The following is a 25280-nucleotide window of genomic DNA, read 5'->3' as shown; positions in this document are numbered from 1 at the left end:
GATGGGCAGACTGGCAAGGTCATATGGCCTTTATCTGCCATCATGTTTCTATGTAAGGCATAATTTTACCTTCCTTAGTGTATGCAGCAGATGAATCCAGAAACTGGTGGGATGTACCAAAGCAATCCCTAACTAGAGTGGGAAGTCGTTGCTCTCCGAGACAGAACCACCACTGCAAAGGCAGCATATGAATAGCGAAAGCACACCTGTTCTTCCCAAGAGGTAGACGGTAACCTCATGGAACAAGCCTGCAATGCCAACCGCAGGACCCAACCTTCCAAAAAATCCACGGAAACAAAGTATCTGCAATCCAATGAGAAAAAGTCTGATCAGAGGCCACCCTCCCACAGCAAGGACAAAGAGAAGATCTGAACGCCGAAAAACATGCAACATCTGTGAATGCTGGAGGAAAACCCTCTGAACATCCAGCAGACGAAGCACCGTGTACACCATGTGAAAATCCCCCTCCCAAAAGGAGGGAAGAAAGAGAGGCTGATAAAGAAGAAAAGCCAAACCATAGCCGGCAAGAAAAGGAGGAACCGTACGCAAGGTCACTCCAGACTCAGCAAATTTCAGAAAAGAAGTTCAGCATGGCAGTGCTAAAAATTCAGACACTCTGAGTGCCGAAGAATTGGCAACCAATAACATAGCTGATGAGTAAGCTCATAAGTGAAGCCTTCCGCAAAGGATCAAAAAGAGTCCAAAGCAATGCTCGGTAGACAAGGAGCCCAAAGCAAGGCTCGGAGAAGAAGAACGAGGTTTCAGAGCGAACAAGGTCGCAGCAGCAAAGGAGCAAAGCAATCCGCAAGAAATGCACTACATCCGGGTGCGAAGCCAGAGAAGAGCCCGACACTCTCTCCCAGAAGCAGGTTACTGCCACCTGCACCTGAAGCAAATTAGAGGCCAGGCCCTTCTGCAGCCTGTCCTGCAGAAAGAAAGCAATTGCTAAGGAACAGACGCCCGTAATGGAGACCAAGCGTGGGCTGCAACCATGCCTCAAAAAAACCCCTCTACACCCGAGAATAAGCTGTCGAAGTGGACCACATAGAAGCTTGCAATAGAGTAGCAATCACTGTGTCCAAAGAACTCTGTTCCTCAGAGTCGACCTCTCAAAAAACCAGGCCATAAGACCAAAGCGAGAGGGATCCTCCACTCTGTAACGGACTCTGAAGGAAGAGTCCGGAGTCGAGTGGAATCCAAAACGGAGGCGCCACCAGGAGCCACACCAGATCCACATACCAAGGGCGCCTTGGTCAATCTGGAGCTACCAGAATGACTCCACCCCAGTGGCAAGCAATCTGAAAAGAACTCAGCCACAGATAGGTCACGGAGGAAACACCATTGAAGAACGTCCTCCAGCTAAGGAAGTAGCTGAACAACCAGCCCTGCCGAATCACCCTCTCTCCAATGACAGAAGAAAGAAGGCACCTTGGTGTCCAGCCAGGATGCCATCAGATCTACCTCTGGAGCTCTCTACCTCAGGCCAAACTGGAGAAGCACTGGTGCGGAATAACCATTCTGTCGAGACCAGGAGAAGATGGCAGAGAAAGAGAGCTCACCATATGAAAAGTCCGCGAAGTGGGCCGTGAAAAAACTGAACACGAATTCCTCTGCCCACTCCATGGGACGGCATGCCCCGGTGGCCAGGGTCTGACTCTGAGTCCTACCCTGTCGAAGAAGCCATCATCGTCATATTCTCCAACGGCACAAGCACCACCTGGCCTGCAACATGTCCCAAAAGGCTAGAAGACGAACAACATCAAAAGCAGGTCCAGGCGGGAGATCAGCCACACTGTCTCCCATGCCATCCACTGCCCCAGAGGTGGAAGAAGGAGGTAAAAGGCTCTCAAGCCTCAGAGACTTGCATCCGTGACCACCACCATTCACTGCGGAGGCACCAAGGCATCCCTTCCGCAGGAAGGAATTGCGGAGCCACCAGTTCATGTGCAACCATGCCGAGAACAGCTACGGAAGACGCCGCTGACACTCCTGGGACACAGGAGACCACCTGCCGAGAAGCGAGAGCTGTAGATGTTGCATGTGACCACTGCCCACAGCACTACCTCCAAAGTGGCCATCACAGAGCCCAAGACATGAACGTACAGCCAGGCCCAAGGACTCGGCACCCCGAGCAGACTGCGCACCTGAGTCTGAGGCTAGATCCTCCATTTCTCGATCAAGAAAAAATCATACCAGAGCTGTCTGGTACGGGACAAGATGGCTCATCTGAAAGGTGACCATCCAGCCTAAGGATTCCAACAGCAAGAAGACCCAGGAAGAGTCAGATTGACTCTCGGTACTCATCTAGAGCAGGATGTACTCTGATGCCATCCTTGAGGAGAATGCCGCAACACTCCCAAACCTAGGAAAAGGTGCGTGGAACTGTAGCCATGCCTAAAGGCAAAGACCGGAACTGAACATGAGGGCCCAGAATGGCCAACAGGAGAAACCGCAGAAGAGGGGGACAAAAAGGAAACAGCAGAAATGCTTCCTAGAGAAGTGCAGAGAAGAATGTTAAGTTGAAGTAGCTCTGCAATATAGCTAGCTGTCCAATACAAAGAAGAAGTCTAATAGTACAATAAAAGCCTAGAGACACTACAACATACAGCTAGCTAGAGGTGCCGCTGATACAGTGGAAGCTGGAGCTGGTATGCAAAAGTTTGACCAATGTCAGATTGCAATACTAGAAGAGCAGAGCTGCTGTGGGAAACCAACACAGATAACCTTTGGCTCTGTAGTGTAGGGTTAGCTATCCCAGCTATGCAATGAACTCAGTGGTGTGCTGGTAAATTTTTAACAACAGGCCCTCTCCCCGGTCCACCTCGGCGCCCCCCGTCCACCTCTGCGCCCCCCCCCCCCAATATTGCAGAGCTGGCTATAGCTGGGGGGGGGAAGGGGGCATGAAGGGTGAGCAGAAATTAATGCACTAGGAAACCTGGGTGACCTCCTAAACCTAAAGTCATGCAATTTTCATTAGCCTTCTGGGGGGAAACCTTGAAAAGTAATAGCCAGTGGCCAGAGCAGAAAAGAGCATCAGCTAACTCTAGGCAACCCCTGGACAAGTTGGCAGCGACATTCAACAGGCACGGTACACCGTCCCCATTCAACAGCTGTTCAGAGTCCACCATCAATGGAGGAGGCGTCTTCAGTCTTTTCACCTGAAGGAAGGAAGGAAGGAAAATCCGCCCCCCTGTGGCGTTCACCATCACCCCGGACACATCCCGAGACGAAAGGGTCACCGCTCGCTCACCAGCCCCAGGGCATCTGACCCCAGCCTCACCACCTCCCCCCCTTTTACCGGATGTAGGGGGAAAGGTGCGGCAGCTCCGTTTACCTTCATGTCATTGACGATAGTCTGGAAGAGCCCTCCCTGCGTGCTGCACTCCTTCTCCAGTCCAGACCCGCATGCCGCATCCATCTTTACTTGCTGACAGAGGGAGCGGGAACCAGACGCCGACGCCGCAGTTCTTCTCACACACTCCCAGGAAGGGCGGGAAGAACTCTGATCTCAGTGCGTGACTCACAGCAACAGCAGCAGCAGCCGCCGCCCAGTCACAGAGCACCACCGCGAGACACAGGAAGGAAGCGCACGTCCAACAACACCTGGCAACAAACTTTCTGCCTGCTGCGCTGCCTGTCTTTAAAATGGCTGCTGAGACTTACAAGGGCGGTCTAGGCCGCCACCGGAAGTTTCAGCAGCCATTTTTAAAGAGATGAGGCAGTGGATAGTCGGCGCGGGCAGTGGGTAGGAAAGACTGGGGATCTTTCCTGCCCCGAAGAATCCATTAAGGCTTTAGGTATGTGCTGGGACTCGCTGCTGGGGTGGGGGGGGGGGGGGGGGGGGGAGGAGAGGCACTGGGAACCGGCTCGCCCTGCCTCAACAACCGGCTCGCAAGATGTCATAAAAATTAACAAGCGGCTCTTGCGAGTCGGTGCAAGCCGGTTCCAGCACACCACTGAATGAACTGCTTGTCAAGGCAAGCAGTATGGGATAGTGAAGTAAAATATGCCCCATATAAAAAGGAGCTGAGGGCCACAGCTTCTAATATGATACACAATCCAGCCTTAAACCTGTGACCTTCAGGATGAAAGCCAGCCACCTTCCAGAAATTTTTTTTTGCTGAAACTACTGCACTTGGAGATAATGCCCCCATGGCAGCACTGAGGTATAGTTACCATGGAGACCCCTTCTGGAATAGTTTTCCCAGAAAGAAGGTAAGCAGAGGCAATCATCTCTTTAAGTCACCTAGAAATAGTGGGTTTAGACGCCACCTAACCTTTACAGGAACCTCACATCAGCAGGAACAGACGATCTATCCATCTAAAGTGCTTTGTAGACTTCAAATAGTGCTTCCGAACTCTACCGAGATCTAGCTTCCTCAAACATCGCTGATCCTCCAGTCCAGAGGCAGAACCTAACACAGGCAAAACTACCAACTGGGACAAATGAAACTGCGACAAGTCCTTAGGGAGAAAGGAAGGGACGGGGCATAAAACTACCTGCTCCTTAGAAAATTTCAAAAATGGAGACCGACAGGAAAACACCTGCAATTCCTATACTCTCCTATCTGAAGCAATGGCTACCAAAATTACTGTCTTCAGCGTCAAATCGTTCAGAGAACAGGATGTTAACTCAAAGAGAGACCTAGTAAGAACCGAGAGAACCAAATTAAGGTTCCAAGCCGGAAAGATGGCCCTAGAAGGAGGAATAATGAGACCTGCTCCGTGAAGGAACCAAGTTATATCCGGATAACTAGCTAAGGCCTTTCCCTGAATGCACCCCTGAAAACACAACAGTGCCACAATTTGGACTTTAAAAGAAGCTATTGCCAGGCCTTTATCAAAAGCTCACTGTAAAAAATCCAAAGCTTCTGCCACCGAAGTGGAGAAATGTCCCGATCTGAACATCAAGCCTCGAAAACCCACCAAGTCCTGATATAACTCAGAAAAGTTGAATGACAACACAACTGAAGCATCGTGGTAATCACATTGGTGGAGTAAATCCTCTTTGTCAACCGAGCCCGCTCAAGAGCCAATCAGTAAGACAAAATTGAGCCAGGTCTAGATGAACCACTGGGTCCTGGACTAGGAGACCGTGAGATTCTGGCAATTTGAGCTAAGGGCTGATGAGAAGCCACATGAGATCATCATACCAAGGCCTGCAAGGCCAATCCAGCGCTATTAAGATTACAAGACCCTGGTGCACCTCGATCCTTTGACTTAGGTGTCCCAGAAGGGACCACGGAGGAAATGTATACAGAAGCCCTGAGGGCCAAGGATGGAGAAGAGCATCTACGCCCTTCACTTTGAGATCTCTTCTTTGACTGAAGAATCGTGGCACTTTGCATTGAGATTTGAGGTGAACAGATCCATGACCGGAAGCCCCCAATGATTTACAACTGCCTGAAATGCTGTTGCACTGAGAGCCCATTCTCCGGGGTTTAGAGAGTTGCGACTGAGAAAATCCGCCTGAACATTCGTTGTTCCCGCACCATAGGATGCCGAGAGGGCGGCCAGATGAAGCTCCGCCCAACTCATGATCTGCACCGCTTCCTGTTCCAACTGACGACTTCTCGTTCGCCCCTGCTGATTGACATAAGCCACTGCTGTGGCTTTGTCTGAGAGGATGTGTACCGACTCGCCTACTAGTACACGGCAAAACGCTTCCAGTGCCAACTGAATTGCTCTGGTTTCAAAGAGGTTGATCAAGCAGGATGTCTTTGGCCGAGACCAAAGACCCTGTACATACTATCCCTGACAGTGAGGTCCCCAACCTCTGAGGCTGGTATCTGCTATGACTACTTTCCACTGCAGCAGATCCAGGAGCATCCCCTTGGACAGGTTGGTCATCCGAAGCCACCAATGGAGGCTGCCGCGCTCCCAAGCCTGCAGTGACAATCTCACTTGCAGGGAACCTCTGCGGCAACCATCTGGGCAGTAGGGACTTCTGCAGAGATCTAATGTGTGCCCTGGCCTAAGGCACTGCTTCTATCGTCACTGCAATGGAGCCCCAAATCCGAAGATAATCCCTTGAACATGGCACTGACCCATGCAGAAATGTTCAAAATTGAGTCTGTAACTTGAGAATTTTGGCCTAGGGAAGAAATACTCGACTCTGCAGAGTGTTGAAAGATACTCCTAGATAGTCTAGTGACTGAGAGCACTAAGTGACTCTTTTGAGAGTTGACCACCCAACTAAGGGACTGTAGGAACTGGACCACATGAGCTGTGACTTGTAGACTCTCCTGATATGAGTTTGCCCTGAACAGGCAATTGTCCAGGTAAGGATGAACTAGAATACCTTCCATTCTGAGAGCTACTGCCACTACCACCATGACTTTTGTAAATGTGTGAGGAGCTGTAGCCAGACTGAAGGGCAGAGCCTGAAACTGATAATGTTTGCCCAACACTGCAAAGTGAAGAAAATGCCGATGCATGGGCCGAATTGGAAAATGCAGATAGGCCTCTGTTAAATCCAATGCAGTCAAAAAGTCCCCGGACAGAACAGCTACTATGACTGACCAAAGAGTGTCCATATGAAAACTGAGTCAGATTGACCGCTTTGAGGTCCCGTGGTCGAAAAGATTCTTCTTTCTGGAGGACGACAAAATAAATGGAATAGCGCCCCTGACTAAGCTCTGAAGAGGGAACTGGACAAACAGGCTGCAGAAGACTCCAGGAAGGTATCTGAAAGATGCAACACAAATTCTAAGGCTTATCCGTCTTGAATAACCTTAGCACCCACTGATCTGAGGTAATCTGGGCTCACCTCAAATAGAACTGTGCTAAACGAGCTCCCACAGGAATCAGAGGCTGGATCTTGAAACCTTCACTAAGCAGGATGGATAGTTGCCTGAAAAAAAGCTCCTGCATCCCTGCCTCCTCTTCGAACTCCTCAAAAGGACGGATTCCTCTGAAAGAACTGGGACAGCTGTACCGGAGGCACTATGCCCGGTCTATACCAGTGAAAAAAAAAAAAGGCCGCGGTCTGACACTCTAGGCTGGTCTTCAGCAAGTCTAGGTACCTTAGAATCTCCTAGACTGTGGACTAGCTTGTCTAACTCCTCTCCAATCAAAGGGAGCCTACTTAGCTTAGACTAAGAAGTCGCATCTGCTGACCAACCTCAAAGCCAAAGAGAACGCCTTGCAGCCACACCTAAGGCCATAGATTTAGACGAGGCCCTCATCAAATCATATAAAGCATCTGCCAAAAGGGCTGAGTCCCTCTCAAGCTTTGCCATTTTGGCATCTATCAAGGTGAGATTATCCAAAGCTCCATCTAGGACCCTCTCAGACCAGAAGAAACAAGGCCTAGCTACTAAAGAAGCTGCCTGGACTGCCAAAGCAGAAAAATCAAAACCACTCTTCAACAAAGCCTCCATACAGCTTGTTGTATGGAGGCTTCTTCTAGGGTAGCATTTTCTGAAATGCTACCTGTTCCATGTGCAGGGCCCAAGAGACAGGCAGAGCTCTGGAATCTCAGTGCATGGATGAGACGATGGTGCAGAGAGGAAGGTTTTAGATTTGTTAGGAACTGGGCAACATTCTGGGGAAAGGGGAGCCTATTCCGAAAGGATGGGCTCCACCTTAACCAGGGTGGGACCAGGCTGCTGGCATCGGCATTTAAAAAGGAGATACAGCAGCTTTTAAACTAGAAATGGGGGGAAGGCCAACAGTCGCTCAAAAGTGCATGGTTCGGGATAAGGTATCTTTCAAAGATATCACCAAAACAGGGAAGATAGGGTATCCTGATAGTGAGGGTGCAAAAGAGACTGTAGTAGATCAGGTGTCCTTAAATAAAATAAAAATCAGACAAAAGATTGCAAATTAATACTGTCAAGTACTAAGCATGAGGTAAATAGGAACAAGAAACATAGTTTGAAATGTCTGTATGCGAATGTCAGGAGCCTAAGAAATAAGATGGGAGAGTTAGAATATATTGCACTAAATGAAAAATTAGATATAATAGGCATCTCTGAGACCTGGTGGAAGGAGGATAACCAGTGGGACACTGTCATACCGGGGTACAAATTATATCGTAGTGATAGGGTGGATTGAATTGGTGGAGGGGTAGCATTGTATATTAACGAGAGCCTTGAATCAAATAGATTGAAAATTCTGCAGGAAACAAAACACTTCTTGGAATCATTGTGGATTGAAATTCCATGTGTAAAGGGGAAAAGGATAGTGATAGGAGTGTACTAAAGTCCGCCTGGCCTGGATGAACAGATGGATGCAGAAATGTTAAAGGAAATTAGGGACGCAAACAAACTAGGCAACGCAATAATAATGGGTGATTTCAATTACCAAAATATATAACCCACAAATTCCACTATTATATACCTGGGTATTGGAGGTGTGTGATCGCTAACATATATGAAATGTGGAGAAAAAAAGACTTCAGAAATCCTAGAGAATGCTCCTGTGTGGAAACCACCATATATCTGTGGAGCACCCCACTTCTTCAATCACTAGTCTTCACAAAAAAAACTCCACTCTTCTTATTCATATACTGCGTGCACATACACCTAACACAATACTCAAAGGTGAAGGCAACTAATCCAAAACATTCGGTGAAAGAAAAAACTACTTAACTTAAATGTTCTTAGAACTGTCCAGTCTTCATCTATTTCCAAAGCCCAACAGGAGACCCTGTTTCGCCCCGAATAGGCTGTTTCAAGGGCAAAAACTTTAATCCAGACAGCTGATTTCCATCATTCAACTTCACCGCATTCAACTGCCTCCGGTTGGCGTCTTAAACGCGAATCTCACTTCCTTCTTCTATATATACGTCATTTCCTTGTTCTCAAACGTAATAAATTCAACACAATAACTTTATTGGCAGACATCCAATTCACAGAAAAGCTTTCCATTCAATTGAAATGTTCAACCCTTTAGGGATTACGGTTTGCAGCGTGTAAATCCATCTTTGCTCTTTCTGTCTTAATTTCTTTCTTATATCCCCTCTGCGTTCTGAAATCTGAATTTGCTCCAGGACCACACACTGTAAATCACCAAACTCATGTTGTTTCAAGAGACAATGTGAAACAAGAGGTTCATATGTTTTCTTAGCCTGTATACAGTGTCTATGTTCAATCAATCGCGTTTTTAGCATTCTAGAGGTTTGTCCCACATAATACAAATTGCAAGTGCATTTTAATAAGTAAATCACATTCATGGATTGACAATCCGTACAGGACTTTAAATGATACGATTTTCCCGTGCAAGAATCCACAAATGCATCCACATCCAACATAATGTGACACACAGAGCACTGCCCACATGCTTTATGATGTCCTATTCTGGCAGCCAATTGTGCCTCACGATTCCATGTGTCCGCTACACATAGCAAATCGTTCAAATTGCTCTGTCTTTGATAAGCAAACAAAATCCTTAAATCCTGGAAACAAGGATAAATATGCAACATTGCTATATGTTTTTTGATGACCTTTATCATCCTATTTGTGTGGGTATTGTATTTTGTTACAAAAGTCACCACCTCTTGTTGTTCCACTGTACTGTTATTTGGATTCAGTAACCATTCTCTATGATTATAATAAGCCCGTTTTCTTGCTCGTGATACCAAGGACTTCGGATAACCTCTATCTTGTAATTTATGTTGTAAATAAGATGTTTGTTGAAAATATCTCTCAGTGGTGGAACAAATTTTACGGTATCGCAAAAATTGTGCAAAGGGGACATTTGTCTTGCAATGACTCGGGTGCATACTTTGGAAATGCAATGTAGTATTCCGGTCCGTGGATTTAACGAACACCGACGTTTCTAATTTACTTTGAGCGACCTGAACCTGTACATCCAAAAGGAGATAGAAACCTCACTATAGGCGTGTTCAAATTTAATTGTCTCATGACATTCATTAAGATATGTCACAAATTCATGCAATTCTGTGGCAGTGCCGCCCCAAAGAACAAAAATGTCGTCTATGTACCGCCACCAACTTCTCAACATCTGTTTCCATCTTGAATTGTACACCCACTCGCATTCAAAATGTTCCATGAACAAATTTGCAATAGTAGGCGAACATGCTGCTCCCATAGAAACCCCTGATTTCTGTATATAATATTTCTTATTACAGGTGAAATAATTTTCAGCTAATGTGATCCGGATGAGGTTTAATACAAAATCTGTGGGAACTAAATGGGGCCGTTCTCTTTTATTCAAGATTTGTTCCAAAATCCCAATCGCTTCATTTTGAGGAATAGAGGTGTAAAGCGAACACACATCTAATGTCACCAACAATGTAGTCCCATCCATTTCAGCTCTTTTTGTTTCCAAGAGTCTTAAAAAATGAGAACTGTCCTTCACATACGACTCTATTTTTGACAAAAAAGGTTGCAAAATCTTGTCTATAAATTGAGCTGGACGTTCTAATAACGATCCCCTAGCTGATACTATAGGACGCCCTGGCGGTTGAACCATATTTTTATGAATTTTAGGCAAAGTGTAGAATACGGGAATTTTAAAGCCCCGAAAATCCAAAAAAGTCAATTCCTTTTTGATAAGAAATCCTGAACTTCTACCCTCAAACAACAAGTCTTGAAGCATGGCTTGTACTCGAATAGAGGGATCATCCACGACTTCTTCATAAGTAGTCGTGTCAGATAATTGGCGAGATATTTCCGCCATATAATCAGTTGTATTCTGGATGACCACTGCCCCACCTTTGTCTGCTTTACGAATGACAATGGCTACATCTTTCTTCAAATCTCTTAAAGCAATGCGTTCTCCAGCATTTAGATTTAAACCCCGTTTTGGCAATACTGCCTCTTCTCTCTCCAAGTCATGAAGAATGCATTTCTTAAAAGTAGCTAACCCCGCATCCAACGCTCCAGAAGGGGTCCATTTTGAAGGTTCACTTACTATTGACCTGTCCAATATCTGTTCCTGTTGAGATGTCGAAAAAAATAATTTCAAATTTAATTTACGAATAAATTTTTCCACGTCCATACGTATTTGAAAAGCATCATGAAAATTAGTTGGTATAAATGTGAGTCCTCTGCTTAACACACTCACTTCATCTACACTTAATATCCTAGTGGACAAATTCACCACTGCTGGACGTGCCGTTGTGATCTCGTTTGTGGCCGTTGACCCTGGCCTCTGTATCCTCGTCCTCGAGCGCGCCAACCTTTGTTCCCCTGTCTTCCTCGCGTGCTGTTGTTTTATTCCCCAGACGTTTCATCTGCATCTTCACCACTACTAGAACTATTTGAAGTAAATTGAAACCTAGTTTCTTTCTTATTACTACCTTTATCCACTTGATCCTTTCTCATCCATGGGTATACATAGCCTTCCCCATAATCTCGTTCATCACGCTGAAATTTTTTTATTTTTTGCATTTTTAATTCTTTCTGAAATTTCTCCATTTTAAATAGTAACTCCTTATGTTCATCTGCAAAATTGTTGGCGGTTTCTTGAGCTTTCAACAAATCATGACAACGTTGTTTTTCCAACACAATTTGCTCCTGTGATCGTTTTACCAAGAGCACCATTAAATCCAACGAACACCTATTTAAAATCATGTTCCAATGCGAAACAAACACTTCATCTTCTTGAAACATCCTGGTAAATGTAACATCGGGGCATGCTAGGGAGGTAAAATTCCTTTGATGAAATCAAGGACAGCTTTATGGAGCAGCTGGTACAGGAGCCGACGAGAGAAGGAAAAATTCTAGACCTAGGCCTTAGTGGAGCGCATGATCTGGTGCAGGAGGTAATGGTGCTGGGGCTGCTTGATAACAGTGATCATAATATGATGGGATTTGATATTAGCTTTGAAGTAAGTATACATAGAGGGGCATAATGGAACAGAAACGCCTATCTCCATGGGCGTTAATCTCCGAGAACGGGTCCGTGAAGGGGCGGACCGAACCGTATTATCGATAAAAAATAGACGCCCATGTTTTATTCGCCAATGTGTGAGCTGGGCGTTTTTGCTTTTCAGCGATAATGGAAAAGGAAAGAGCCCAGCTCAAAAACGAATAAATCCAAGGCATTTGTTCGTGGGAGGGGCCAGGATTCGTAGTGCACTGGTCCCCCTCACATGCCAGGACACCAACCGGGCACCCTAGGGGGCACTTTTACAAAACAAAAAAAAGGTAAAAGAGCTCCCAGGTGCATAGCACCCTTCCCTTGTGTGTTGAGCCCCCCAAATCCCCCTCAAAACCCACTGCCCACAAGTCTACACCATTACTATAGCCCTAAGGGGTGAAGAGGGGCACCTACACGTGGGTACAGTGGGTTTGGGGGGGTTGGACGACTAATAAGCATTAAGCAGCACAATTGTAACAGGTAGGGGGGATGGGCCTGGGTCCACCTGCCTGACGTCCACTGCACCCCCTAACAACTGCTCCAGGGACCTGCATACTGCTGCCTGGGAGGAGGGTATGACATTTGAGGGTGAAAATAAAAGTTGTGAAACATCATTTTTTTGTGGTGGGAGGGGGTTAGTGACCACTGGGGGAGTCAGGGGAGGTCATCCCCGATTCCCTCTGGGGGTAATCTGGTCATTTAGGGCACTTTTTGGGGCCTTATTCGTGAAAAAACAGGGTCCAGGAAAAGTGCCCTAAATTCTAGCTACAAACGCATCCATTATCGGCGAAGGGCGCCCATCTCTGTTCGGGTGATAACCACGCCCCAGTTCCGCCTTCGACACGCCTTTGACACGCCCCCGTCCACTTTGTCCGCATCCGCGACGGAGTGCAGTTGAAAGCGTCCCAAATTCGGCTTTTGATTATACCGCGTTATTCGTTTTTGTGAGATAAACGCCCATCTCCCGATTTAGGTCGGAACTTGGGCGTTTTTCTCGTTCGATTATAAGCTGGATAGGAAATCAAATACATTAGCGTTTAACTTTAAAAGAGGAGACTATGATAAAATGAGAAGAACGGTGAAAATAAACTTAGAGGAGTGGCTGCGAGGGTCAAAAATTTACATCAGGCATGGGTGCTGTTCAAAAACACCATCCTGGAAGCCCAGGCCAAATGTATTCAGCGTTTTAAGAAAGAAGGACGGAAGACCAAACGACAGCCGGCGTGGTTAAAAAGTGAGGTGAAGAAAGCTATTAGAGCTAAAAGAAAATCTTTCAGAAAATGGAAGAAGGAACTGACTGAAAATAATAAGAAACATCATAAGGAATGTCAAGTCAAATGGAAAGCGCTGATAAGGAAGGCTAAGAGTGACTTTGAAAAAAAGATTGCGTTGGGGGCAAAAACACATAGTAAAAATTTTTTAGGTATATTAAAAGCAAGAAGCCAGCAAAAGAATTGGTTGGACCAGGACCGCTAGATAAACGAGGAGTAAAAGGGGCGATCAGGGAAGACTAAGCCGTAGCAGAGAGATTAAATGAATTCTTTGCTTCGGTCTTCACCGAGGAACATTTAGGTGGGATACCGGTGCCGGAAATGATATTCGAAGCTGACGAGTCGGAGAAACTTAATGAATTTTCTGTAAACCTGGAGGATGTAATGGGGCAGTTCTACAAACTGAAGAGTAGCAAATCTCCTGGTCCGGATGGTATTCATCCCAAAGTACTGATAGAACTGAAAAATGAGCTTGCGGAGCTATTAGTAATATGTAATTTATCCTTAAAATCGAGCGTGGCACCGGGAGATTGGAGGGTGGCCAATGTAACGCCGATTTTTAAAAAAGGTTCCAGAGGAGATCTGGGAAATTATAGACTGGTGAGTCTGACGTCGGTGCCGGGCAAAATGGTAGAGACTATTATTAAGAACAAAATTACAGAGCATATTCAAAAGCATGGATTAATGAGACAAATTCAACATGGGTTTAGTGAAGGGAAATCTTGCCTCACCAATCTACTACATTTTTTTGAAGGGGTGAACAAACATGTGGCTAAAGGTGAGCCAGTTGATATTGTGCATCTGGATTTTCAGAAGGTGTTTGACAAAGTACCTCATGAAAGACTCCAGAGGAAATGGGAGAGTCATGGGATAGGAGGTAGTATTTTATTGTGGATTAAAAACTGGTTAAAAGACAGAAAACAGAGAGTAGGGTTAAATGGTCAGTATTCTCAATGATGAAGGGTAGTTAGTGGGGTTCCCCAGGGGTCTGTCTTGGGGCCGCTGTTTTTTAACATATTTACAAATAGTAACATAGTAACATAGTTGATGACGGCAGAAAAAGACCTGCACGGTCCATCCAGTCTGCCCAACAAGACAAACATATGTGTAAACCTTACCTTGATTTGTACCTGCCTTGTTCAGGGCACAGACCGTACAAGTCTGCGCAGCAGTACTTCCCGCCTCCCAACCACCAGTCCCACCTCCCACCACCGGCCCCGGCACAGACCGCACAAGTCTGCCCTCCACCATCCTCGACTCCCAACCACCAACCCCTCTTCCCCCCACCTGCTCTGCCACCCAATTTCGGCTAAGCTTCTGAGGATCCATTCCTTCTGCACAGGATTCCTTTATGCATATCCCATGCATGTTTGAATTCCGTTACCGTTTTCATCTCCACCACCTCCCGCGGGAGGGCATTCCAAGCATCCACCACCCTCTCCATGAAAAAATACTTCCTGACATCTTTCCTGAGGCTGCCCCCCCCCCTTCAACCTCATTTCATGTCCTCTCCTTCGCAAGGTACGGCCTCCAAAACTGAACACAATACTCCAGGTGGGGCCTGACCAACAACTTGTACAGGGGCATCAACACTTCCTTTCTTCTGCTGATCACACCTCTCTCTATACAGCCTAGCAACCTTCTCGCTACAGCCACCGCCTTATCACACTGTTTCGTCGCCTTCAGATCCTCGGATACTATCACCCCAAGATCCCTCTCCCCCTCAGTACCTATCAGACTCTCACCGCCTAACACATAAGTCTCTCTTGGGTTTCTACTCCCTAAGTGCATCACTTTGCATTTCTTCGCATTGAATTTTAATTGCCAAACCTTAGACCATTCTTCTAGCTTCCTCAGATCCTTTTTCATGCTTTCCACTCCCTCCTGGGTGTCCACTCTGTTGCAAATCTTAGTATCATCCGCAAATAGGCAAGCTTTACCTTCTAACCCTTCGGCAATGTCACTCACAAATATATTGAACAGAATCGGCCCCAGCACCGATCCCTGAGGCACTCCACTACTCACCTTTCCCTCCTTCGAGCGAACTCCATTTACCACCACCCTCTGTCGTCTGTCTGTCAACCAGTTCCTAATCCAGTTCACCACTTCGGGACCTATCTTCAGCCCATCGAGTTTATTTAAGAGCCTCCTGTGGGGAACCGTGTCAAAAGCTTTGCTAAAATCTAAGTAGATTACGTCTATAGCACGTCGATGATTTAATTCTCCAGCTACCCAATCAAAGAAGTCAATGAGATTCATTTGGCACGATTTCCCTCTGGTAAAACCATGTTGTCTCGGATCTTGCAACTTATTGGCTTCCAGGAAATTCACTATCCTTTCCTTCAGCATGGCTTCCATTACTTTTCCAATAACCAAAGTGAGGCTTACCGGCCTGTAGTTTCCAGCTTCTTCCCTATCACCACTTTTGTGAAGAGGGACCACATCCGCCATTCTCCAATCCCTCGGAACCTCTCCCGTCTCCAAGGATTTATTAAACAAATCTTTAAGAGGACCCGCCAGAACCTCCCTGAGCTCCCTCAATATTCTGGGGTGGATCCCGTCCAGTCCCATGGCTTTGTCCATCTTTAGCTTTCCAAGTTGTTGATACTTAGAGATGGGAGTAACTAATGAGGTAATTAAATTTGCTGATGACACAAAGTTATTCAAAGTCGTTAAATTGCGGGAGGATTGTGAAAAATTACAAGAGGACCTTACGAGACTGGGCGACTGGGCATCTAAATGGCAGATGACGTTTAATGTGAGCAAGTGCAAAGTGATGTATGTGGGAAAGAGGAACCCGAATTATAGCTACGTCATGCAAGGTTCCACGTTAGGAGTCACGGACCAAGAAAGGGATCTAGGTGTCGTCGTTGATGATACGTTGAAACCTTCTGCTCAGTGTGCTGCTGTTGCTAAGAAAGCAAATAGAATGTTAGGTATTATTAGGAAAGGAATGGAAAACAAAAATGAGGATGTTATAATGCCTTTGTATCACTCCATGGTGCAACCACACCTCAAATATTGTGTTCAATTCTGGTCGCCGTATCTCAAAAAAGATATAGTGGAATTGGAAAAGGTGTAGAGAAGGGCGACGAAAATAATAAAGGGGATGGGATGACTTCCCTATGAGGAAAGGCTAAAGCAGCTAGGGCTGTTCAGCTTGAAGAAAAGGCAGCTGAGGGAAGATATGATAAAGGTCTATAAAATAGTGAGTGGAGTGGAACGGGTAGATGTGAAGCATCTGTTTACGCTTTCCAAAAATACTAGGACTAGGGGGCATGCGATCAAGCTACAATGTATTAAATTTAAAATGAATCGGAGAAAATGTTTCTTCACTCAACGTGTAATTAAACTCTGGAATTCGTTGCCAGAGAATGTGGTAAAGGCGGTTAGCTTAGCGGAGTTTTAAAAAGGTTTGGACAGCTTCCTAAAGTAAAAGTCCATAGACCATTATTAAATGGACTTGGGGAAAATCCAGTATTTCTGGGATAAGCAGTATAGAATGTTTTGTACTTTTTTGTGATCTTGCCATGTATTTGTGACCTGGATTGGCCACTGTTGGAAACAGGATGCTGGGCTTGATGGACCTTTGGTCTTTCCCAGTATGGCAATGCTTATGTACTTATGAGATTAGGCACCAGGATCAATTGACAGAAATGTTTAGAAAAGGAAAGATTTCAAAAACTTATGAAAAACCAAATAATCATTTGGGATTATATATTTTTCAGCAAGGAATTTCACCATTTAGTTCCTTAGTATAAAAAAGTAGCTGAATATATAGATTTATAAACTACTTTAACAGGTAGGAAAATGAAGATGCTGTGAGAAGGCAGAGTAAGAAGGGGCCACATATAGTCAGGCTCAATACCATCCAAAACCTGAGATATGAGAGCACAGAGTTTGAATACAATCCTGGCCCTAATGGGAAGCCAATGCAAATGTATCAGCAAAGGAGTAGCCCTCTCAAAGCGTGGTACATGCATGACAAGTCTAATCGCAGTATCTTGGGCAGTTTGCAGTTTCCTTATGATACATTCTTTACACCCTGCGTAGATAGAATTACAATAATCAAATTGGGCCAAAACAAGAGACTGAACAAGTAACCTGAAAATATCAATTGAAAAAAGGGCCTAATGTGCTTCAGCTTCCAAAGTTAATTTAAAAGTTTTAGTAACCACCGAGGACACCTGAGAGTCAAAGTGCTGATCAACAACAACCCCTAAAATTTGTAGAGTGGACTCCAAAGGATAAGAAATACAGTCAGTGCTAAAATTGCTTCAGGGCTCATGGTCAAACAGATTAGTTATTACCAAAAATTTAGTCTTCTTCTGATTTAATTTTAGACTGAATTCAGAGGCCCAGGATTCCATTAAATCAAGGCCAGTTTTAATCCTATATAGAATTCCCTGGATGTCACCTTGAAAAGGGGTGTAAATAGTAACATCTGTGTAGATAAAAGGATGGAATCCCATTGACTCAAATCTCCCCCTTTAGTGGAGCCATCATGACATTAAATAATATTGGAGATAGGGGTGAGCCGTGCGGCATACCACAATTTGGAGACCATGGCGATGATAATGCACCCAACATTTTTACTCTGTAAGACATACACTTTAGGAAGCCCTGAAACCAGGACAAGACTTTCTCAGAAATCCCAAATTGGTCTAGTAAACTTAACAAAAGATCATGATCCGCCACATCAAAGGCTCTTGATGTGTTAGATTGCATAACCAGGACCTTGTTGCCTAAACAAATTTCCTCCCTGAAGGCAGAAACTAAAGTGGTTAAAAAGTCTCAGTACTATAGTACGGCCTGAAGCCAGACTGGAACATGTGCAGGAGACGAAAGCTGTAAAGATAGTCAGAGACTTGGGCTGCTACAATTCCTTCGATCACCTTGACCAATAAGGGGATGGAAGCAACTGGCCTGTAGTTGGCAACGTCACTCAATGAGCCTGAGGAAGTTTTAGGAATAGGGGTTAAAATTATAGAACCCCTCTCAGCTGGTAAGAGGCTTTGAGTAAGCAAGAAAGATATATGTTCCCCCCAGAAGTTCAATGAATAAGCTAGGGGCATTCTTCAGAAGATTACTTGGGCAGGCATCAAGGATACAATGGGACGAGGAATACTTTGAAAGGAAGAATTTAACTGTATCAGAGGAAGGTAACTGAAAAGAAGGCCAATGTCTATCAGCAGGGATACCAGCCCTGTGATCTTCCCGCGACACAAGAAGAGCGGCATTGTTGTCAGGGGACTGGAGAACTGCCCTCCTAATAGTTTCTATTTTCAACTCAAAGTGGGAAGCCAGCTGTTGTGCTGTAGGCATAATCACATTGGTAACTGTGACCTCTGTGCACTAACTGATAGTGTTTGTGGATATTTAATTTAATGCCCCTAATCTGTTCAGTGAAATACCTTATTTTAGCCTCCAGAATTTTATCTTTGTAATCCCTAACAGCTCTTCTCCAAAGCAGTCTATTAACATCAGATCTACTTTTGGACCACTGCATTTCAAGCTTTCTGCAGTGTCTCTTGAGAGAGAGAAGGGATTGGTCAAACAAGGGAGACACTCTGCGAGTGAGCTGAGGCTTAATTTTAAGGGGGGCTAAGATATCCAGAATATGTTCACAGAATCCATTCCACTGAACTAAAAATCTACAGTCGTTGGTAATGGAAGCAGCGGACAAATGACAACACTTGTTCTATCTTTCATAGCTCGATGTGCAAAGTGTTCCATAATTGAGAACCTGCAACCTTGAAATTACTGGAGCAGAGTTCTTATAAGTTTATGGTGGGGAATGAAAATACATCTAATAAATAATTCTAGGCTGATTGCAAAATTTGTGAGGAGCGATAGATTGTCAGTATTGCTGCTATGATCATGGGCCTTCATTGTTCAATGTTTATAGACCAACAACAACACTTTAAGTTGAATCTGCCACACTATAGGAAGCCAGTGGAGTTCAGACAGAATAAGTATGATATGCTTAAACTTCGAACACTAATCCAGCTGCGGAGTTCTGTGCAACTTGTAATGCCCACAGAGTTGAACCATGCCAATAATTTTCCACCTATTGTACTTTGAATTATTAACCTAAAATTTTCAGGAGTAAGAAAGTTCCGTAGCCTTCTCATCAATTATAATTTGAAAAATATAGTTATAATTAGTGATGTCAACTGGGAATGCAAGGATGAATCCAACAGTATACCCAGGTAGAGAACTTCTTTAAGTATAGGAATTGAGCTTCAATGAAAACTTTTCTGGGCAGGATATTGTCTTTGATCTAGTTAAAAATATTACTTGCTTTTTTGCTCACACTCAGTTGAAAATGTTTTGCTGACATCCATTGTTTTATAAAATTGATACAAAGAATGAGAAGTTGAATATCTGAACTTACCAAACCCTCTGTTGGAAAAAAAAGACTATAAATCATCAGCATAAAGTCTATAATTTAACCTTAGGCACTAGGCAGGAAAATAATTTACAAATCTGAGTTATATAGATATTAAACAGGATTGCTGATAGGGCTGATCCCTGAGGGACTCTCAAGCTTGACATAAACCACATGGAAATATCTACTCCCTGTCTAACCTCAAATTGGTGTTTATGTGTGTATATATATATATATATATATATATATATAAGGCACCACCAGCCTCCAGCCGGAAGTGTGAAGGGGGAGAGATATCCGGTTTCCCCATGAGTGTCTGCCCCGCCCTCGCTCTCTCTGTAACACAAACAGTGAAGGAAAACACAGCAAAGTACGAAATCAAATTGCTCTCTCTGTAACAGTGAAGGACTCAGAGGGGGGAGGGGAGAGAGGGCAGAAGCCCTCACTATCTCTGTAACACAAACACAGCACAGCAAGAAACTTAACACTGAAGGACTCGACTCCGAGGGGGGAGGGGACAGACAGCACAGGGGAAGGGAGAGAGGGCAGAGGGCAGGGACACACACACTCCCACATGCACACAGAAGAAAACCTTGCTAGCCCCCATTTCATTTGCATCAGAAACGGGGCTTTTTTTTACTAATATATATATATATATATATATATATATATATATATATATAAAGAGTTGAACTATGCTAACATTTTTCTACCTATTCCTAAGCTAGCAAGTCAATTAAGATTAAGTGTGACCATAAAACAGTGTAAACCTTGATCCATTCAATTTAGATTAATTCAGATAAATGTCTTGAGGAAAGTGATAGTTGCATATCTAGATGGGTGATCTGATGAAGCTGGAACCTGACAGCACAATCAATGTGAAGATCTTTATGGAAAAGTGCTGGGGAGCTGTAGATATAAAATTCATCCTCAGAGCAAGAATAGTCATAAGCTGAGTGATAGCTCGAGAAGTAAGATTGTTACCTTTTAAAAATGTGGGGCTCTCTGAGCAGCATTCTGTTTTATATGCTGCAAAAGAAATCCTTAACAGGTAAATGCAGTCATACTCCACAAAAATACTGTCACTTGAATGCCAACAGTCCTTAGAATTTTCCACATTGCACTGTAGGATGGCTTCTGTTGTTCCAACTTTTGCCAGCCTCCCACAGCAACACAACAGTCTCACTTTGCTACTAATCTTCTTCAGCAAAAGCACTTATATCTCAATCAAACTAGTATGTGCTCTTGGGATAGCTTAAACAGCATTTCAAAGAGACAAACTACAAAGTATTTTTGCTGTGCTTTGTGAATGGTCCCAAAAGCACTTACTCCTCCACCTCCTCCTCCTGTCTTCCTCTTTACTGAGTATATCCAACCTTTATTCTATTCTCATCTATCTTATTCATTCTGAGTGACTCCTGAGTTGCTTCTAAGTTCCAACTGTCTCCCAGCTGCCTGGGTCACTTATTTAAGACAGCTATAGGTTGTGCACACCGGGGCCCTTTCACTAAGCTGCGGTAAAAGTGGCCTGCGGTAGTTTGGATGCATGAAATTGGTGCGCACTGGGCCAATTTTTACCATAGCTGGGGCAAAAAGGCTTTTATAATATGGAGCAGTAAATGGCCGTGTGCCACGATCAAAAGTGGAAAGGGCTCATGTGCTAACCACACAATAATCATGAAGTGCGCGCCAATGTGGCTGCACTGCCAATTAGCACAGGGAATGCTCCCGTGAAAGAAATTAGAAAAATATTTTCTAAGTGGGAAGCAGTGCGTGCCAAATTTCAAAATACCATTGGGCATCTGTGTTACCCATGCAGTAGTGTCAATTTGGCGCATACTACCTGCATGTTAGCCCTACCACTGTGTAGTAAAAGGACTCCTCATATTCCACAGTATCCAACTCCAAGAGGGCATGGATCTGGGAGGGGCTTGGGTGGGTCGTGGGTGTGTCTGGCAGTTATGCACTCAGGTTATATAATGCTAGCATTTATGCGCTTAACTGCCTATAGTTAGGTATGGGAATTTAAACATCGGCCATTTGGCTGGCATAAGTATCACACCTAAATTTAGGTGCATAAATGCAAACTTATGCTTGTATTCTATAACTAATAGAGCAAAACAAAAAATATAGTAGAGAACGTACTAGGAGTAACTCTATAATCTTATCAAATCATGTGAGGTAGAGTCTCATATAGCAAAACACGGCTACTGTCACTTCACTCCCTCGGTGAATCTGTGCTCATGTATGTTTTTTAATCATTGACTCTTCCCCCAACCTACCTATGCTGAAATTGCCTTTACAATTACTCATTTAATCATAACAACGCATAGGTATAACGTCGTGGTTGCGTGACCCTTATCTTATCATACTGGCGTGCCATGAGCCCCTTTCGCAATCTAAGCTTCGTCAAGGGAGAGCTTTAACACCAGATTGTTTGACATGCCTCTTCACTGCCTCACGCTAACGTTAGCAGTGAAGATAAGTGTCACGCAACCACGACGTTATACCTATGCGTTGTTATGATTAAATGAGTAATTGTAAAGGCGATTTCAGCATAGGTAGGTTGGGGGAAGAGTCAATGATTAAAAAACATACATGAGCACAGATTCACCGAGGGAGTGAAGTGACAGTTGCCGTGTTTTGCTATATGAGACTCTACCTCACATGATTTGATAAGAGTATAGAGTTACTCTTAGTATGCTCTCTACTATATTTTTTGTTTTGCTCTATTAGTTATAGAATCAGTAGGTGAGAGCCAGTATTTTTTTGGCTGTATTCTATAACAGCAGTTGTGCATTCAGCTGTTGTTGTAGAATCTGTACCTAGGTTGCAACATCCTGGTGCCTAACTTTAGGTGATCTAAGAATTATACCCTTTCTCTGCCTAGCTGAGGAAGCTGTGAAAGGCTATCAGGGCCATGGAGATGAAAACGGTGAAGAGGCAAAGACTGCATGCTTGCCAGGCCCACTTTTTTTTCAACTATTTGATATGTTGGCTTCCTAGTCCTGCTGATGTTCATCATGCTGTCTTATTGGGCCCTGGTGCCCCCCCCCCCCTTTAGGGAGGGGGAGAATACTGGACCATCATTTATAAAAATAATACATCAGGTGAAGAGCTTAGGGTTGGCATTTGATAGTGATGAGTATGGGAACACAAGTAGCAGCAGTTTTACATGTCTTTCATTTTTTAAGGTAACTTCCTGTGCTCTGTCCTTGTTTATAAGAGCAATATGTGCTTTCATCTCGCATGTAATATTAGTATCATGGTTAGAATATTTTAATATTGTGTGTTTGGAGTTATCGAAGAAGGTATTGAAGAAGCTAGGCTGATAAGTAGATAGGGGTGGAAAGAGCACATCTTGCCTGTCTAGGCAGAACTTCATTGGCTTCCAATTGAAAACTGAATTGGTTTTTAAGGCTCTTTTTGAGGTTTTTAAAGTGTTACATGACCAAGGTCCTCAGTACTTAAAAGAGAAATGTAAAGATTAGTATACAGGGTTCTCCCCTCTTTCAGTATGTATTGCGGAACTTCCTGCCTCTAATCAGAAGAAATTTAGTGTCAGCCACAAACAAAACCCTTGATTTTGCTATTGTTTAAATTTATGGAATAGATTAACAGAAAAACAAATTGTGAACAGGGCCAGTGAGAGGATTTAAACATCTTCTGTAATCTTTTTCTGGTGTTTATGGGTACAGTTTGGTGTTATGAATAGAATGGGAGCTGCAACTGTTAAGAATTTTTGAGTTGTATGATTGAGTTGCATGTAGCTTGAAAGTCACCTTGATTGTTTAGAAAGTTGACAGATTATAATATTTTAAGTAAATAAAACATGCTTCCTTCCTAGATCCTATCACTCTCCCTGTGGTCTCCCATCCCCCAATCATCTTTCTCATCTGCACTATTTGTTGAGGGCCTAAGGCTGCTATCATTAAGGATCTTGTGATTGTCCTTGTCTCAGATTCAGATAATTTTATTGATATGATCATTTTGGAAGGAGTAGTAGCCTTGTGGTAAGGCCGCAGGGGGCTGGGGTTCAAATCCCACTGATGCTTCTTATATCCTTAAACTAGTCACTTCATTGTCTGCACCAACTCAGGGTTAGATTTACCACATTAGGCTACTGAATTAGCATATATTAAAAGTCAAGTCCCATTTTGCACAAAACGGACAGCACGCACCAACGGTTGTGCGTTTTCGTAAATCTACCCTTAGATAGTAAGCACCCTGGGGTTAGGGAAATACAGAAATGCACTCACCTTGGGCTACCTATAAACAGGTATGATCTAAATAACATATGTGCTGACTAAAAAGAGAAAAAATAGAACAGAAAAAAAATGAAAGGAAACAGCAAGGACAATTTGAAGCTTCTGGTGCTGCTATTTCTCTTGTTTCTGTTAGGATTACACAGATATTTGCCTGCTCATTCTTTTTGTGGGAAGTCTCGGATGTTTTTTCCCTTCTTAGCTTTGGGAGATGCGTCTCTCGGAGCCTCCTCCTCCCTCTTCATCCCTAACAGCTCTCCCTTGTTATTTGTTATTCAGCGCATACACCGCTCTCCCCTGAGCTCACTCGCTCTGATCTTGTAACCTAGCTTTCGTCTGATTTTTTTTTTTTTTTTTAATCCTTCCAGAGTCTGTCGCTCTTATCCTTGTGGGTTGTTGCTGTCCTGCTCTCTATGAAGTTCTCCCCCAGCCCTCTTTTGCTGTCTTTGTTCCAAGCCGAGAGCTCTTGTCCCTGTGGACCCCCAGTTAAGATCGTATGACTCTTCTGCTCTCTTGAGTTCCCCAGCTCTCTGCTGCTGTCGTTTACTCGGAGCTTGACGCTGTCGTCTCTGTGGGTGGGCCTAAGGATCGAGGGACTGTCCCGTTCCCTCTGATCTTTCTCCAGCTGTCTCCTGCCGGCTTTGTTCGGTGCTTGTTGCAGCACACCGCGCAGGCGCAGTGCGGCTGGACCGTCTAGTAGGGAGCTGTCCGTTCAGCACCACGCTCTGGAACCCCGTAGTGCCGGAGCCTTGCAGCCACCCGGCTTCGCAGCCTCTGCCGGTAAGATCAGCGCTGCCCTTGGCTAAGCTTCTCTCTGCTGTGGCGGTGATTTGAGAGGGGAAGGGGAAGAGCTGTGTTTGTGGGAGGGTTGGGAGGGGGCGGATAGCGGAGAACATTTTGCGGCTGCCGGTTGGAGTCGGGCTGCAGCAGCACCCGACAGCAGATGCGAACCCCAAAATTGTAGGGACGCTGAGCTGCCTACAGCCTCCTCCATTCATTCAGTGCTCTGATGGGGCACGTTTTACTGCACCGTCCTGTTCCACCCGTTACTATAACGACACATTAGAGACCTCTGCCAAAAGAGAATAGTATTTTGTCGATATGGATGTGAGTGGGGTACATCTCTCTATCTCTTCCTCTCTCAAGTATTTCCGAAATGATCAGCAATAATTTGTCAGCCTGGAAAAGGAAATGCGCACAAGGTGAAGTAGAGCAGTAAGCTAATTTAAGAGCACCGTTGTAAGGGCAACTACAAATCTATATAACAGAGTAAATAAAACGATGATAAAAAATAGTTCTGTATGGTTTTCAAAAGAGACAGCTGAAAAGATAAGGGGGAAGAATTAGCATTCAAAAAAAATAAAGGAAATGCAAAAAAAAAAAAAAAAAGGATAGGAAAAAATTGGGAACAGCTTAGGAAAGCAGGAAAGGTAGGCAACACAGTAAAGATATATTTTGATTTAGTGTTGAAGAAGATATTGGAGAATGACCACAGAAGGCAGAAGTAGATTTGGTAAAGAG

General features: G+C 44.4%; 1 long non-coding RNA gene across 1 annotated transcript; it reads right to left on the bottom strand.

Annotated features, from left to right (window-relative positions):
- Window positions 1–1541: 1541 nt before the first annotated feature.
- On the bottom strand, window positions 1542–24320 carry LOC115471249. The gene is made up of 3 exons (XR_003942307.1): window positions 24240–24320; window positions 9082–9086; window positions 1542–1554 (listed from the first exon to the last, which is right to left on the bottom strand). It is a non-coding gene; the product is annotated as an uncharacterized LOC115471249 (long non-coding RNA).
- Window positions 24321–25280: the final 960 nt, after the last annotated feature.

Source organism: Microcaecilia unicolor, chromosome 5, assembly GCF_901765095.1.
Source record: "Microcaecilia unicolor chromosome 5, aMicUni1.1, whole genome shotgun sequence".
In the NCBI taxonomy this organism is placed as follows: domain Eukaryota; kingdom Metazoa; phylum Chordata; class Amphibia; order Gymnophiona; family Siphonopidae; genus Microcaecilia; species Microcaecilia unicolor.
This window is presented reverse-complemented; position numbering and strand designations above follow the sequence as displayed.